This window comes from Heterodontus francisci, chromosome 2 (assembly GCF_036365525.1).
Source record: "Heterodontus francisci isolate sHetFra1 chromosome 2, sHetFra1.hap1, whole genome shotgun sequence".
Taxonomy (NCBI): domain Eukaryota; kingdom Metazoa; phylum Chordata; class Chondrichthyes; order Heterodontiformes; family Heterodontidae; genus Heterodontus; species Heterodontus francisci.
In genome coordinates, this window is record NC_090372.1 from 83201968 (window position 1) to 83217965 (window position 15998).

The 15998-nt window shown below is 43.4% G+C and overlaps 1 protein-coding gene across 6 annotated transcripts in view; it reads left to right on the forward strand.

The window, feature by feature from the left end:
• nek10 (NIMA-related kinase 10) overlaps positions 1 to 15998 on the forward strand; it is a 485577-nt gene that overhangs the window by 128118 nt on the left and 341461 nt on the right. The gene's annotated exons all lie outside the window — the stretch shown is intronic.

Below are 15998 nucleotides of genomic sequence, written 5' to 3' on the forward strand. Positions count from 1 at the left end.
ACAGAAATACTTTCATTCTACATTTTATAGACCTGGCAACCAGATTTAGTCTTTCTAAAATAATAATTAGTAATGACAAAAGGGTTATTATAGACACAATCAAGGAGAAATGCATAGGAATTGGACTTGGGACACCAGCGAAGTTGCTGACTGATAATGGAGGAAAATTTGCCAGTGATCAGTTCAGAGACATATGTGAAAATATGACATCATGGCCATGAATGCTGCAACTTAAAGTCTTTTCAGCAATGGACTTTGTGCAAGGAATTATATGGGGGTCAATAAATGCTGCATAAAATTTAACTGATCAACCAGACTGGGACTTGCCAACTGCTCTGGCATTGGCCGTTCATGCAAATAATTCACTCCAGATGGTTGGAGGTTATAGTTGCTATCAATTCATCTAGGGGCGATATCCCAAATTGCCTTCTGTCCTGTGCGATAGTCCTCCTGCACTAGAAGATACTACAGTTAGTTCCATTTTTTCTGCACATTTTGATGTTTTACATACAGGGAGACAGGCTTTCATCAAGGCTGAGGTCTTGGAGAAAATCCAGAAAGCACTGAGGCAGCATATAAGACCATCTGAGACAGACTTCAGGAGATTCAGTGTACTATAAAAGAGAGGGTGATAGGGAATTGAAAGACCCTGGTAAGGTAATAGGTTTTGATGGTAAGACAGTAGCTATCAAACAAGGCAATCAGCTGGTAAAGTTAATTCATCATGATTAATTGGTATTAATTATTAAATCTCAGATTCTGAGCAGCTGATAGAGGTAAACAAGGCACCTTGTACCTCAAATCTCATGTTTGTTATGATAAAGATCCTGAGGAGCAGAATGCAGTAGATCAAGGGCTGGATAGTGGTAATGTAAGCGAGCATGACACACATGACAGAGCTATCACATCCACAGGCCAATTGCCCAGAGGGGGTACTCTGCACATATATTCCAGAGAGGTGTAGTGAGTGGAAGGATGCAACGGTTGTGGGACATGCAAGAAAAGCTATTGGCAGGTTTAAATATTAGTTGAATATTCAGGATGATGCTCAAGATATGATGTCCATTGACTGTCAGTATGGGGTGAAAGCGTGGAGACTAAGAAAGCGCAGTGCAAGTACTGATGGTGAGTCTGGAAGTGACTTTTGTATCAGAAAACCGTCATGTACCGGAGAAAGAGCCTCCGATAGCGGAAGAGGGAGAGTAGCCCCGGCAGACATAAAATTGGAAGTAGAGGCCTTAGCTTGAATAGCTGAGACAATTAAAGGCTAGAGAGCAGCCTTGCAACAGAAGAAGAAGCAGAGTCCTCATGATCGTGAAGTTTTGGTGGCTACCAATAAACTTAAGGATAAATTAATGAGGCAAAACAAAGGGAATTAGATAGTTGGAGAGAGTTTGGAGATTATTCTGAGGTACCAGATAAGGGTCAACCAGGTTTGTCACATGGTGTATTTGTACTGAAAAAGTCTTTGCAGTTGGGCTTACAAGGCTAAAGCGAGGCTGGTTGCTAGGGGTTTTGAAGAGCAACTGGGTGATACAGATGTTATAGTGGGTTCTCCCACAGCTGGAAAAGTAATCTTGAAAATCCTTTTAGCTCTTTTGGCCACATATTCATGGAAGTGTAGATTAGTTGACATAAAAGCCACATTTCTGCAGGGCGATACATTTCAGAGAGAAGTGTTTCTAAAACTTCCCAAAGAGGCAGCAGTTGCAGAAGGAAATCTCTGGAAACTAAACATATGAATCTGTGGCCTGAATAATGCCTCCAGGATATGGTATTTTTCGGTGAGATCTGTTTTGCTGAAAATAGGTAGTGTTCAACTAAAAGCAGACCCCACTATGTTTTATTGGTATCGTAAAGGAAAACTTCCAGGCATCTTCATCATGCATGTTGATTTCTTATGAGGTGGTACAGCAGAATTTGAAAAATTTGTTATTAATACGATTAGAGTAGAATTTAAAATTGGGAGTCAGGCTTGTGGGGCTTTTAAATATATTGGTTTAGATATTAAGCAAAATAGGACTGGAATAACTTTAATCAACAATCCTACTTAGAGAATTTTACTTCCATCCGAGTTAATTGTACTAGGACATCACCGAAAGTTGAGGTTGTATCTATAGTAGAAGCAGATCAATTGTGAAGCTAGATTTGGTCATTTGAACTGGTTGTGGACTCAGACTAGACCAGCTGCTAATCTTGATGTGCTGGAGTTAAAAATACTTTCATGAAACACACTGAAGTAGAGAATGTTTTAAGGGCAATTAAATATTAAGAAAGTTGTATCTAGATAAATGTCATCCTTGGGTGACCCAAAGAACTTGAAGCTAGTCATTTTTAGTGATGCTTCACATGGTAATCTTGATGGGCATTCTAGTACAGCTGATTGCATAATATTTCTAATTGATAAGAATGGGAACTTCTTGTCCTTTAGCTTGGGAAGCTAGGAAAATAAAAAGGGTTGTTTAAAATACTTTGTCTAGCTTTTGTGGAGGTAGTGGATATGGGATTCTATTGTCAAATATTTTAAGTGAGATTCTGTACAGTGGACGTTCTGAAAATAATATACCCATTGAATGTTACGTTGATAATCATTCCTTTTGATATAATGTACATTCTGCGAACAGTGTGAGTGAGAAAAAGTTACATACGGATTGACCTTGCTGACTTGAAACAAATGCTGGAGGGAAAGGAAATCTCTAAAATTAAATGGGTGGATGCAAGTCATCAACTGTCTGATTGTTTTACAAAAAGAAATGCATGCAAGAAGAAATTTTTAGGGGTCCTAGAAGAGGGGTATCTCGCAATGTAATACTTTGTACAGAATAAGGAGGCCTTAGATTTAATTTGTTTCGAAATTTTAGTTGTATAATTCAAGACTTTTTTATTTAAAGAGAGAGAAGGGAATCTGTTAATTGTATTTTAATTGTATTGAATTGTACGCAGGTGGTTGGCATTAAATGGGATTCACTTGTGCTCTATATAAAAGGAGCAGACTGAAACTGTGGTTGTTGGGTGAGGAGGTGCATGTTTGTAATGTGTGTATCTGTAAATAAATGCTTATAAAAGTGTCTAAAGATTGGCTCTAGTTCTGTCCTTCACCACCTGGCTTTTTGGAATATAACAACATGGATGAATAAAGAAATAAGGGCAAAATTGATACCAAAGAAGAAGGTATACACTAAGTATATTGACAATAAAGGGGAGGATGACAAAGGGGAATGGGAGAAGATTAGGAAAGAAGTTTGCAAAGCAATTAGGAAGCCAAAGAGAAACTACAAAATTATCAAGGAATATAAAAAGAAATGATAAATTATTCTACAGACACATACATGACAAAAGGAAAATCGGGATAGATAGAGGGCCGTTAATGGCCATGATAATCTCATAGGCAATGGCAGTGAAATGGCAGAAATTTTAAATAATTACTTTACCCATGGTATTTATCAGGAGAGTAACATGGTGGATGTGACATTAGAAGAAGAAATCAAAAAAGTCATGAAAACATTTAAGATGGAAAGAGGGAAGATAATCGATAAACTAATCAAATTTAGAGAGGATAAAACCCCTAGCCTGGATGGATTGCATCAGTGTATTTTATCAGAAGTTAGGGAAAAGACATGATTAGCAAAGACAATATTACATATTGCAGTCAATGGAATTGAATATCAGGTGTTGTGTATAATGGGTGGTCAATCCGATATTGCCTTTTTTGTGCCACGGCACGAGACAAATTTCTATCCCTAGATGTTAAAGGTAGTTACGCAGACTGGAAAAAGGTGGGAAGTGTTGTTCCACAGGGATCGGTGCTGGGTGTTGTATGATCGCTTTAAGAGTGATGTCTCTTTAAGAACTCATTATACTAATAAGCTAAGTACCAGGATGTAGTCATGTAACTAGAAGTCATAGTCACTCTGCGTGGCAACACCCTGGACAAAAGGTTCTGTATATAGTTTGCTCTGTATTGTATGTACTAGTTTAGCTGTTAATAAACCTTCCAGAGATCTTCAAGGAACTGGAATCCATGTACCTCATTGTGTTGCTTAAGATAACACAAAGAAACTCATGATATGGTGGCAGCGGTGGTAAAAAAACAAGATGTAAACTTGAAGACCACGGGTAAAACAGCAAACAAGTGAAGAACTTTAAAACAAGTACCTGAAAAGAGTGAAAGAAAGCTACATACTTTAGATGGCTGAGAAAAGCTGCATAGAATGCAAGCGTCGCTGAAAAGCAAGCAATCAGGTGAGTCATTGTGCCGTTATTGAGAAATCCCGGTTAAAAAAAAACTTTTGTTGAGATTTTTAAAAAAAATTATTTTCTAGAGTCTCTGTGTGACAGAGAAAAAAAAGGGGGAAATCCTGAAAAGTGCGCGAAGGGAAAAAAACCCAAAATCTGATAGTTAAAAACAGCGTGGAAAACCCCTGAACACAGCAGTCTCCATTAAACCAGTTAAGCTGAAAAAAAATCAATAAATCAGTCAAGCGTGAAAAAGATAAATAAATTCTAGCAAAATAAAAAGCAAAGGGGAAAACCCTTGAACTGCCTATTGAACAGCTGTGTAAACATACAGGCTGAAAAGCTGATAGCAAAGTAAAAAAAGACACTGTCAAGCACCTGTTACACTCTGTCAAAGCAGCTAGCGTGAGAAAAAATATTTCTTAAAGGGGGAACAGCACAGAGTTAATAAAACAAGTTATAAGCCACAAATAGAAAAGTCATAATAAGTACAGTGCTGCAGGCACACACAGCAGGGAACAAAGTTAAATATAGAACAGAAAGCAAAAGAACAGCATAAGGATGGATATCAAATTCCCCAGCATAAACTGGAAGGCCATTGATAGCCATGTGCTGCAAAAGGACACTGGGCCCGCCTATGCAGGAAATCTGGCTCCAAAGATGCAGCCAGAAGCCACAATAGAACACAAACAAACAGAAGACAGGCTCAGCAACATGGAAACAGCAGCAAGGAGAGCTCCAGAGACCTGTGTAAATGCAAGCCGATACACGATGTCCACAGCAAAATAGATCTGAGACATGACTCTGAGTAGTGTGATTCCCAGCCAGAAGACGAACAGGCCATTCACATTGTGAACCAGACACATTGGACTGAATTTTATAAGCTAGGCGCCACACATGCGTGACTTGTGCGCTGCTGAGCCCCCTAAAAATTAGACTCCTCCCCCTCCCCACCAAAGTCTCGCCTCAGTTCCCCAAATGGGGATCCGAAGGTGCGGGACTACCATCCACCGGCCAGAATATCGGCGTGGGATGGTCGCCTGGTCCAGGTAAGTTCGTTGGCATGTATTTGAATTAATTTTAATACACAAATGATGGCTCTGCCGCCATGCGGCAGGGGAGACGCACCGAGGCCTCGATGCCACTGATAAAATGCTGCAAGGCCTTTTCGGCGTTGGGGGTCTAAGCGGCCCTCTCCTGGAAGAATTTTATGGGCTCTTGTGCCATAACCTTCGACATCGGAGGGCTAGTAAAATTCAGCCCATTGTGTTGTTGAGGTCAAATAACTGGAAGCTTTGGCTACTATTAATATCATGTGCCCAAAGAAAGTTGGCAAACACACTGTCAGGGCTAAGATTGACACGGGAGCTAGTGCAAATACCTACCAGTCCAAATCCTGAAGGATATGGTCCGGGGTCGTTGAAACTTAATGATACAACCGACAGCTGCAAAGTTAACAGCATACAATGGGTCACCCACCCCTTGCAGTGGCACACTAGCAATGCAATGCAGCAATGGCAAGTCAGCATGGAAATATTTTACCTGGTAGACACGAGCGGACCACCAGTGGCAGGGATACCAGTGTGTAAGGACCTCAACATCGTGACTATCCACGAGATCACCAAGGTACCCATTACAGCAGAAAAGACGAAGGGTGCCCGCATTGAGTTAGTCCAAGACTTAGAACAAATGTATCCAGACAGGTTCAATGCCATAGGAAACTTCAATGGCAATGCCGTGCTACACCTCAGAGAAGATGCAATTCTGTCAATTGACCCTCCCAGAAAGTGCATCGTGCATGTACAAGAAAAGCTTAAGCGTGAGTTGGATGACATGGAACGCAATGGCATCATCTGTCATGTGCATCATCACACAGACTGGTTTAGCTCAATTACGTGCATGCTAAAGAAGGCTGACGCAATTAGGGATGTCTAGATCTGAGGCATCTAAACCTCTCCCTAACGATAAGCCCCCACAAGATTCCAGCACTAGAGAAATTGAATTCCAAGTTCACAGGAGCCAAATTCTTCTCCAGGTTGGATGCTAAACATGGATATTGGTCAGTACACCTAGCAAAGGAATCTCAGGAAGTCACCAACTTCAGAACACCATTTGAAAGATATTGCTTCCAGAGACTACCCTTCGGCTTATCTGTCAGTCAAGAACTGTTTCAGCAACATAAAGACGGAATTGTAGAAAACGTGCCTGGATGTATATGAATTGCCGATGATTTTGCGGTAATGGGCAAAACCAAAGAAGAGCATGATCAAAATCTTCCTTCATTGATGGCAGTAGCTTGTCGCGAATGGCTCATTTTTGACAGCAAGAAGTGCCAGGTGAATGTAAATCAGATCAATTTCTTTGGCTCCATCTATTCAGGTTGTGGAACTGTCCTGACCCAGGCAAAGTTGAAGATGTAAGGCATATGCCCACTTCACAAGACAAAGAAGATCTACACAGACGTCTTGGATTTTTCAACTTCTTGGCACCATACATTCCAAATTTTTTTGACAAAGCATCATCACTGAGAGAGCTCTTAAAGAAAGATGTACCATATATATGGCAGGAGGACCATTAGCATATGTTGAGTCTCTCAAAAAAGCATTGTCAGCAGAAACCTGTACCCTGCAGTACTACGACCCAAGGCAGAAGACAATCCTGGAAGTAGACACCTCACAGAAAGGGCCAGTAGCGTGCATCCTGCAGGATGGCAAACCAATTGCATTCGGATCCAAAAGTTTATCCTCAGTAATCCAATTACTCAAACATAGAGCATGAAATACTTGCTTTGGTGTTTGGGATCACAAGGTTCCACACCTACCTGTCCGGTAAGCAGTTCACTGTGGAAACCGACCACAAACCACTGGAGATGATTTGGTGCAAACCATTGAAAAATGCACCACCTTGATTAGAGTGACTTATAGTGAAAGTACAGGGGCAAACCAGGTACCAAAGTGGTCACCTCGGATACACTGAGCAGATTGCCAAATCCAAACAAGGATGAAGAAATCCCACTGGTTCTACAAGTATACAGCATGGACATCGAGGTGGAAGATGTGCTCAAAATCAATTTATTGCATTTTGGTCAGCACAAATGTGACCAACTGCAATCAGCAACAGCCAGTGTCCCACAACTGATGGCCCTGTGGAGAGTCATCATAGAAGGAGGCCTGATACGATAAAAGAGGTGCCAGAAACCCGCAGATGCTTTTGGCCTTATAGAGATGAACCCGGTATCTTGAGAGGCGTAACCTTCAAGGGAAAACAAGTGATTGTGCCCAACGCTCTCAAACAGGACATTTTGTCACAACTTCAGCAAGTATAGAGCGAATGAGATGACTGACACGAGATGCTGTTTATTGGCCAGGGATCAACGGTGACATCGAAAAGTTAGTGAGGATGTGCGAGGCATGCCAGAGACACCAGCCATAACAACGTAAAGAACCTCTACACCCTCACGAGATTTCGTCAGTCCCTTGGTCCAAAATTGCCAGTGATCTATTTACTGTGAATGGAGACGACTTTATCTTAGTCACTGATTAATGGGAGCACCATTTTTCACCATTTACATAAATGATTTGGACTCAGGAATTGGAAGTACAATATTAAAATTTGCAGACAACAACAAATTGGGGTTGTAATTAATACATATGAGGTCTGTGACAAAATACAGAAAGACGTTAATTAATTTTCAGAATAGGTGTGTAATTGGCAAATGACCTTCAACATAGCTAAGTGTAAAATGGTACATTTTAGTAGGAATACTACTGTTTGTAAATTATGGCCTGAATTTTCTGGTGGGTGTCGGGACCCCGATGTCGGGCCCATATGGGGGCCCCAAAGCCACCCATGTTGTCAGCCCACCCAGCGCAACTTTCTGGGAGGCAGCCTCCTAACTTCAGCGCTTGTCATCCTATTAAGTACGAGGCTGCAAGCCCAATCAGAGGGCCCGTAGCGATGTCAGATGGCAGCCCCACCAGGAGAAGTGGATGCTGTCGAGGCAGGCAGGCGAGCGTGAGGGCGCCTCTGCTGTCTGCATAGTCTTACTGAAATAAAGAGGCCCGAGTCCAGTAGGGCAATCAGATTGGCGAGGAAACCCCTCCACAGGACTATTAACAGATGGGGCTGCGGCCTATCATCCCCCTGTCATCTCATTGGGGCATGGAGCCTCTGGCTCCAATGACCACCCAGCTTATCATTGGGAGACCATCTCGAAGGAGTTGACAGCCTCTGTGCAGGGTGGGGACTGGTCCAATGGTGGGAAAATACCGGAGCCAGCACAAAGTTGTCCCCTAACTGGGGCCTTAATTGACTGCCCACACTACCCCCCACCCCGCCACCCCGTGGAGTGGGCAATTACTCAGTTCCCAGTCCGCACCTGGGAAATCCCCTGAAGGTGGGAATGCGTTGGGGAGCCATCCCTCGTGACTCTGCCCTCGTTTCCTGCACCACCCCCCCACCCCCGGCCTCCAACCCCATCACCACAGGGCTGGGAAAATCCAAGGAGAAGACTGAGTTGTGACCTGACAGAGGTCTTTGAAATTATGAAAGGATTTGATAGGGCAGGCATAGGATAGGATTTCATTTTGTCCTTGGAGATGGGCATAGAGGCTGGGGGGGAGGCAAACAAAATGGCAAGGGGCACCATTCCTGACATTTCCACCCCAGGCCAATTGAGGCCCTGAAGTAATTAATGGCCACTTAAGGGCCTCTTCCTGCTTCTGCTCCTTTTTTATTGAAGGCGGATGGACCCACCACCGCATGGTCACACCACCAGGTGAAACCTGGAAGCCTCCTCACAGTGTCAGGAGGTGAGGGGAGTGTCCCTCCTTTGAGGGAAATCCAGGAACCTCCGAGTGTCCACCCCAGCGGCGATGGCAACCATTCCCCCCCCCACCTTCACAAACAACCCCCCTCCCCAAAAGAACTCATGCTGGGGCTTGCCTAAATGGCCCCAGTGACCTTGTCTCCACTTACCTATCTCAGGGTCTCCTCCTTCTTTGGTATTGCAGGGCCTCCTGCAGTACTGGCAGTGCCCCTGCTCCCGGTGGTGCTTTTGGTACTGCAGAGCTGCCGGCCTTCCGATTGGGCTATAGCTCTGGAGGCGGGAGCTTGTCCCTTAAAGGGACTGCACCCCAATGGCAAGCAGTTAATTGGCTGCTGCCATTAAATAGCAATGGGTGTCCGACGGAGGGCCGAGGTGAAGTTCTCCCCCTGCTTTTTGGCCCACTGCCAGGACCCCCGTCGCTGGAATAAAATCTGGCCTATAGAGAAGATGTTTCCACTTGCAGGGGAGAGAAGAACTATGGGCTATAAATATAAGATTACCTCTAATAAATTCAATTCATACAGAGGTATGAAGAAAGAGTTGTCTAAAGTGGGCTGGGAAGATAGACTACAGGGTAAGTCGGTAGATGAGCAGTGACAGACTTTTAAGCAGATATTTCATAACACTCAACAAACATTTATTCCACAGAAGGAAGGACTCAAAGAGAACGATGAACTACCCGTGGATAACAAAAAAAGTTAAGGAGAGTATCCAATCAAAAACAAAGGCGTACAATGCGGCAAAAACGAGTGGTTGGCCAGAGGATTGGGAGTTTTTAGAAACCAGCAGTGGCTGACTAAAAAACTAATAAAAAGGGAGAAAATTGATTATGAGAGTAAATAGGCAAGAAATATAAAAACGAAGAGTAAAAGCTTCTATGGTATATTAAAAGGAAGAGAGTAGCTAAAGTACGTGTGGGGCCCTTAGAGGTTGAGGATGGGGAATTAATAACAGGGAACAAGGAAATGACAAATAATTTAAACCAATATTTTGCATCAGTCTTCACAGTGGAGGACACGATAAACATCCCAACAATAATAGATGAACAAGGTGTAAATGGGAGGGACGAACTTGTAACAATCTCTATCACGAGGGAAAAGGTGCTGGACAAACTGATGGGACTAAAGGCAGACAAGTCGCCAGGACCTGATGGCCTGCACACAAGGGTTTTAAAAGACGAGATAGTGGAGGCATTGGTCATAATACTATGGCTAACATAATACTGTGGCTAACACACAGAAGGTAGAGAGTTGGGATCAATGGGTCTTTTTCAGGTTGGAAAACCGTAAATGGTGGGGTGCCACAAGGATCAGTCCTAGGGCCTCAGCTATTTACTATCTACATTAATGACTTAGAGGAAAGGACAGAGTGTAGTGTATCCAAATTTGCTGACGATACAAAAATAGGTGGGAAGGCATGTAGTGGTGAGGACACAATCTGCAAAGGGATATAGATAGGTTAAGTGAGTGGGCAAAAAATTGGCAGATGGTGTTCAATGTGGGAAAGTGTGAGGTCATCCACTTTGGTAGGAAGAATCAAAAGGTTGATTATTATTTAGATGGAGAAAGACTACAAAATACTGCAGTACAGAGGGATCTGGGTGTTCTTGTGCATGAAACACAAAAGGTTAGCATGCAGGTGCAGCAAGTAATTAGGAAGGCAAATGGATTTTTGGCCTTTATTGCTAGGGGGTTAGAGTTTAAAAATAGGGAAGTCTTGTTACAACTGTATAGGGTGTTGGTGAGGCCACACCTGGAGTACTGCATACTGTTTTGGTCCCCATATTTAAAGAAGGATATACTAGAATTGGAGGCAGTTCGGAAAAGTTTCACTCGACTGATTCCTGGGATGAAGGGGCTGTCTTATCAAGAACGGCTAAACAGGTTAGGCCTTTATTCATTGGAGTTTAGAAGAACGAGAGGTGATCTTCTCGAAACATATAAGATTTTAAGGGGGCTCAATAGGGTAGCTGTTGATAAGATGTTTCCACTAGTGGGGGAATCTCGAACTGGGGGGCATAATTACAGAATAAGGGGGCACACATTTAAAACTGAGATGCGAAGGAATTTCTTCTCTCAGAGGGTGGTGAATCTCTGGAATTCTCTGCCTCAGAGAGTTGTGGAGGCTAGGTCACTAAATGTATTTAAGGGGGAGGTAGATAGATTTTTGAAATCTCGGGGAGTCAAGGGTTAGGCAGAGCCGGCCCGAAAGAGACTTGGAGGACTGGGACAGATCAGTTATGATATTATTGAATGGCGGGGACGGCTTGAGAGGCTGAATGGCCTACTCCTGCTCCTATTTCTTATGTTATTATGTTCAATAAAAAATTTAGGAGAAAGTGCTTTACCCAGAGAGTGGTTAGAATGTGCAACTTGCTACCACAAGGAGTAGTTGAAGTGACTAGCATAGATGCATTTAAGGGGAAGCTAGATAAAGACATGTGGATTAAAGGGCAAGATATGTTGATGAGCTTTGATGGAGGAGGCTGGTGCAGAGCATAAATACTGGCATGGACCTGTTGGGCTGAATGGCCTGTTTCCATGCTGTAAATACTGTGCAATACATGGAATAAAATAATGTCATGAAGACCCCTATCTGCCAAGAATGAGGCATATTAATTTCATCATCTGAACGTCAATTTTAAACTGCTGCTGGAGTGAAGAGATGACTTGTTCAAAGAGCTCTGCAATGGCTGGAAAAACATTTGCATACTTAGAGACAGTGCTTGGAGAGACAAAAGAATAGCTCACTGATTCAATTAACAGAGATTGGTCTGGGCAGTGGTGATCCACATCTTGTCGGTGTCAGAGAGAGCACTACACCCCACACCGAGAGCTTTGAAATCCAAGAATGCAGGCGTTTGTTTAAACAGTTAGTCACATGACTAACCTGCTGGCCAACTTGGAGTTTTGAATTATGCTCACAGGACAGATTGCAGATTGCAACTGAACCTGGAACAAGAGAGCCTCTCTCCTGGCTGGCTGTCTCTCGCTTTCTCACAAACCTCCAGATCCACTGACCACAAACCTGAGGTTCAAACCTCAAGAGAGAAAAGACTCTTACATTGAAACAAGTTAAAGCATGCACTGGGTCCCAATGAACAGCAAGACTTACCGGCAACCAAAGACTCCACATTGAACTCAAGCGACTGTAAATGCACCCAGCTATTGCCTGAAACTTTTCCCCTTTATTCTTTCTACTTTTTCAGTCTCTATCTGCGTGTGTGTTTATTGCATATGCCTGCTAGCATGGTCGCATATTCGTAGTCATTAACCGGATTCAAGTTTAAGGTTAATAAACTTCCACCTTTCTTGTTTAAATCTAAGAAAGCCTGTCTGATTGATTTATTTGAAATACAATTGGAAAGCAGTGAACAAAGATTCACTGAGGGGGAGCTAAAACACAGTGTTTTTAAAAATTAAACTCTGTTACGGCTAAACCAGGCAAAGGCTGAGAGGGAACCCCTAGACCCCTTTCTCACCTGGTCGTAACAGAAATTTGGGGGCTAGCGTCCAGGGTTTGACACACAGACAAACGAGAAATTGGAAGTGGGAAGTCAAATTGATCCTAATCAAATAGAGAAAAGATTTCAATACAGGTTTTCTTGTGGTTGTGTGTGATTGAATACTAACATATCTGCGACTGAACCCAGCAGCTCCCCAAGCCAGGGTGAAGTAACTTGGGATAAGTTAAAAGCACTGTCTATGGAAGAGTTGAGAAAAATGGCTGAGCAGTGTGGGATCACTGTCCGTGCCAAGGCTAGAAAGTCTGAACTCCTAAGACATGTGGTCAACCATTTATCCCTTGAATCTGAAGAAGCAGAAACACGATTAGTAGTAGACCCCAACAGGGTATTGCTAGCAAAGCTACAACTGGAACAGAGGAAACTTGAATTAGAAGACAGGGAAAGAGAAAGGGAGAGACAGGAGAAAATAAAAAGACAGGAGAGAGAGAAAGAAAGTACCCTCCAGAAGGAATGTGAAGAGAGAGATGACAGACAGAGAGAAAGAAAGAGCCTTCCAGAAGGAATGCGAAGAGAGAGAGAGCTGAGGCGGCTTGAGTTAACTAGGGGGCGATGGAGTAACCCCAGTGAAAGCATGGCCAATATGGAGGAGCGTAATTCAGAGCTGGGTACAGAATTGTTAAAACTTTCCCAACTGATCCCAAAATTCAATGAGGGAGACATAGAAGCGTTTTTTGTGTCTTTTGAAAAATTGGCAAGGCAGTTAAAGTGGTCAGCTGAGGCTTGGACTCTGCTGATACAGAGCAAGTTAATAGGAAAAGCCCATGAGGTTTATTCCATGTTGCCAAATGAGAGTTCATTAGATTATGAACAAAGAACAAAGAACAGCAAAACACAGGAACAGGCCATTCGGCTCTCCAAGCCCGCACCGATCCCGATGCCTGTCTAAACTAAAACCTTCTGCACTTCCGGGGTCCGTATCCCTCTATTCCCATCCTATTCATGTATTTGTCAAGATGCCTCTTAAACGTCGCTATCGTACCTGCTTCCACCACCTCCCCCGGCAGCAAGTTCCAGGCACTCACCACCCTCTGTGTAAAAAAACTTGCCTTGCACATCCCCTCTAAACTTTGCCCCTTGCACATTAAACCTATGTCCCCTAGTAACTGACTCTTCCACCCTGGGAAAAAGTTTCTGACTATCCACTCTGTCCATACCACTCATAACTTTGTAAACCTCTATCATGTCGCCCCTCCACCTCCATCTGAACTGACAAAAAATGCTGTCCTCGAGGCATATGAGTTAGTGCCGGAAGTCTATCACCAAAAGTTTAGAACCCTCAAGAAGCAAGCTGATCAAACTTACCTGGAGTTTGAGAAAAATAAGCAGCTGGCTTTTGACCAGTGGCTGAGGGCTCTTAAAGTGCAGCTCAGCTATGAAAATCTCAGAGAATAAATTTTGCTAGAGGAATTAAAAAACTCTTTCCCACCCTCCATAAAGACCCATGTCGAGGAACAGAAGTTTCATAGAGCTCGGCAGGCAGCAGTTCTGGTCAATGAGTTTGCTCTCAATTATAAGTCAGTTACCCAGGGGAAAAACTTTCCTAATCACCCCCACAAATCCGAAAAGGACAAAGGGTGGGAAGCTGATAGAAGCCCAAGCAGTCCTGGGAGGGAAAGAAAAGTGGGAGACACAGGGGGCCCTCCTCCAGCCACAAAGGATAGTGCTGTAAGTAGGAGTAAGACCCGGAGATCTGTGTGGAAACTAAAAGGAAAACCTGTAGGGTTAATCAGGGTACACCCACTCAGTGAAGGAAAGGGACCCCGATGGAAAGCACAGCAGAACAGGCTGTGGCTTTAACTGCAGTAAGAATGAAACCCAGGAAGCTTACCGTTGAAAGTGCAGGAAAATTTAATAGGATTCCTGGAGGTTATCAGGGTTTTGTTTCTGAAGGGAGAGTAACCCCATACCTCTGGATTGGGGCAAGCAAACCCATAGTAATTCTCAGGGACTCAGGGGCCACTGGATCCCTTTTACTGGGAAAAGGCCTGAAACTTTCCCCCAGAGAGTGCAGTGAACAGCAAAATGGTTGCGATTGGTATTGGAGGGCAGTGATTGCCTGTATCTTTACACCGGGTGCACTTGGAGTTTGACCTAGTTTCGGGACCGGTGACCTTCGGGATTGTCCCTAGTTTGCCTGTGGACGGAGTTGACCTGCTCCTAGGTAACGATCTGGTGGGGACGAAGGTGGTCGCTTCACCAATAGTGAGAGACCGCAGGAGGTCAGAGAGACAGGGCAGTGGCAGGAGACGATCCCCTGCAGTTGCCCTGAATGTGTTATAAATCAGGCCATCATCAAACCAGCTCCCCCAGAGGAGACTGAATTGGCACTGCAGGGATATGACCATGAGGTCTGTCTGTCTGAGACTTTCTTTGGAAAGTTCGAAGACCCAGGGAATGAATTAAACGAATCTTCCCTAGTGAGGCTCAGTGAGCTGACCCAGTATTGAGAAAGTTAGCAAAGGCTGCCCAGTCTGAAACTGAAGTAGAGGGAGTCCTTAATTGCTACTATTTAAAGAATGAGGTACTGATGAGGAAGTGGAATTCTCCTCGCCGACCTGAGGGCAAGGAATGGACAGTGGTTCACCAGTTAGTGGTGCCGCAGAGGTACCGGATAGAACCAGGCAAAGGCTGAGAAGTAACCCCTAGACCCCTTTCTCACCTGGTCATAACAATAACAAATGCATTAAGAAATTCAACCATTGTTGGTCAAAGAATTCATCTCAAAACCTGCCTATGAACATGCTCATGATTTGCAGTCGCTTCAGTAACCCCCCCTCAGAGATCTCGGCTTTGTTTTATATTGTTTACCAGGAGTTTAATCCTTGACCTGAGGATTCACTCTAATATTTTGAAACTGCCCACCAGAGATCCAGGAGTAAAATTCCCAGGAGCCACTGCATGGTCAGCTCAACAATACAATGCATGCACAGCCCCCAGTAGAATGCACACAGAGGTCTATCTCATTATCACAGCAAAGACAGGAAGTGAATGCAAATGCAGATGTGCTAAAAATAGCACAGAGCACAGGCATGAGGGGAAAAGAGCCCAGTATGTATCGATTTTTGTAAGCAAATGCTGAGACATTGACTGGACTTCCAAAATTCTGGCATGAAGCACTAATAGTTGACATGTATGTTGGTTTAGTTGATTTGCAAAACATTGCATTGTATTTCATTGATAACATTAGGAATTATAGGTGCTTAGTGAATTACAGCATAAAGTTTAGCATACATACCAAATGACCTACTTTCATGAGAGAAATTAGCATATTATTATTTTCACCAGTTAGTTTACTAGATTCAGTTCTGTGAAATTTGGTATAGGGCAGCAGAAAGAGGAAAAGTTTTCATGATTCCACACCAGCAATTTAAAAAATAATTCATGGAAGTGCCAGTCCTGTCATGGCAC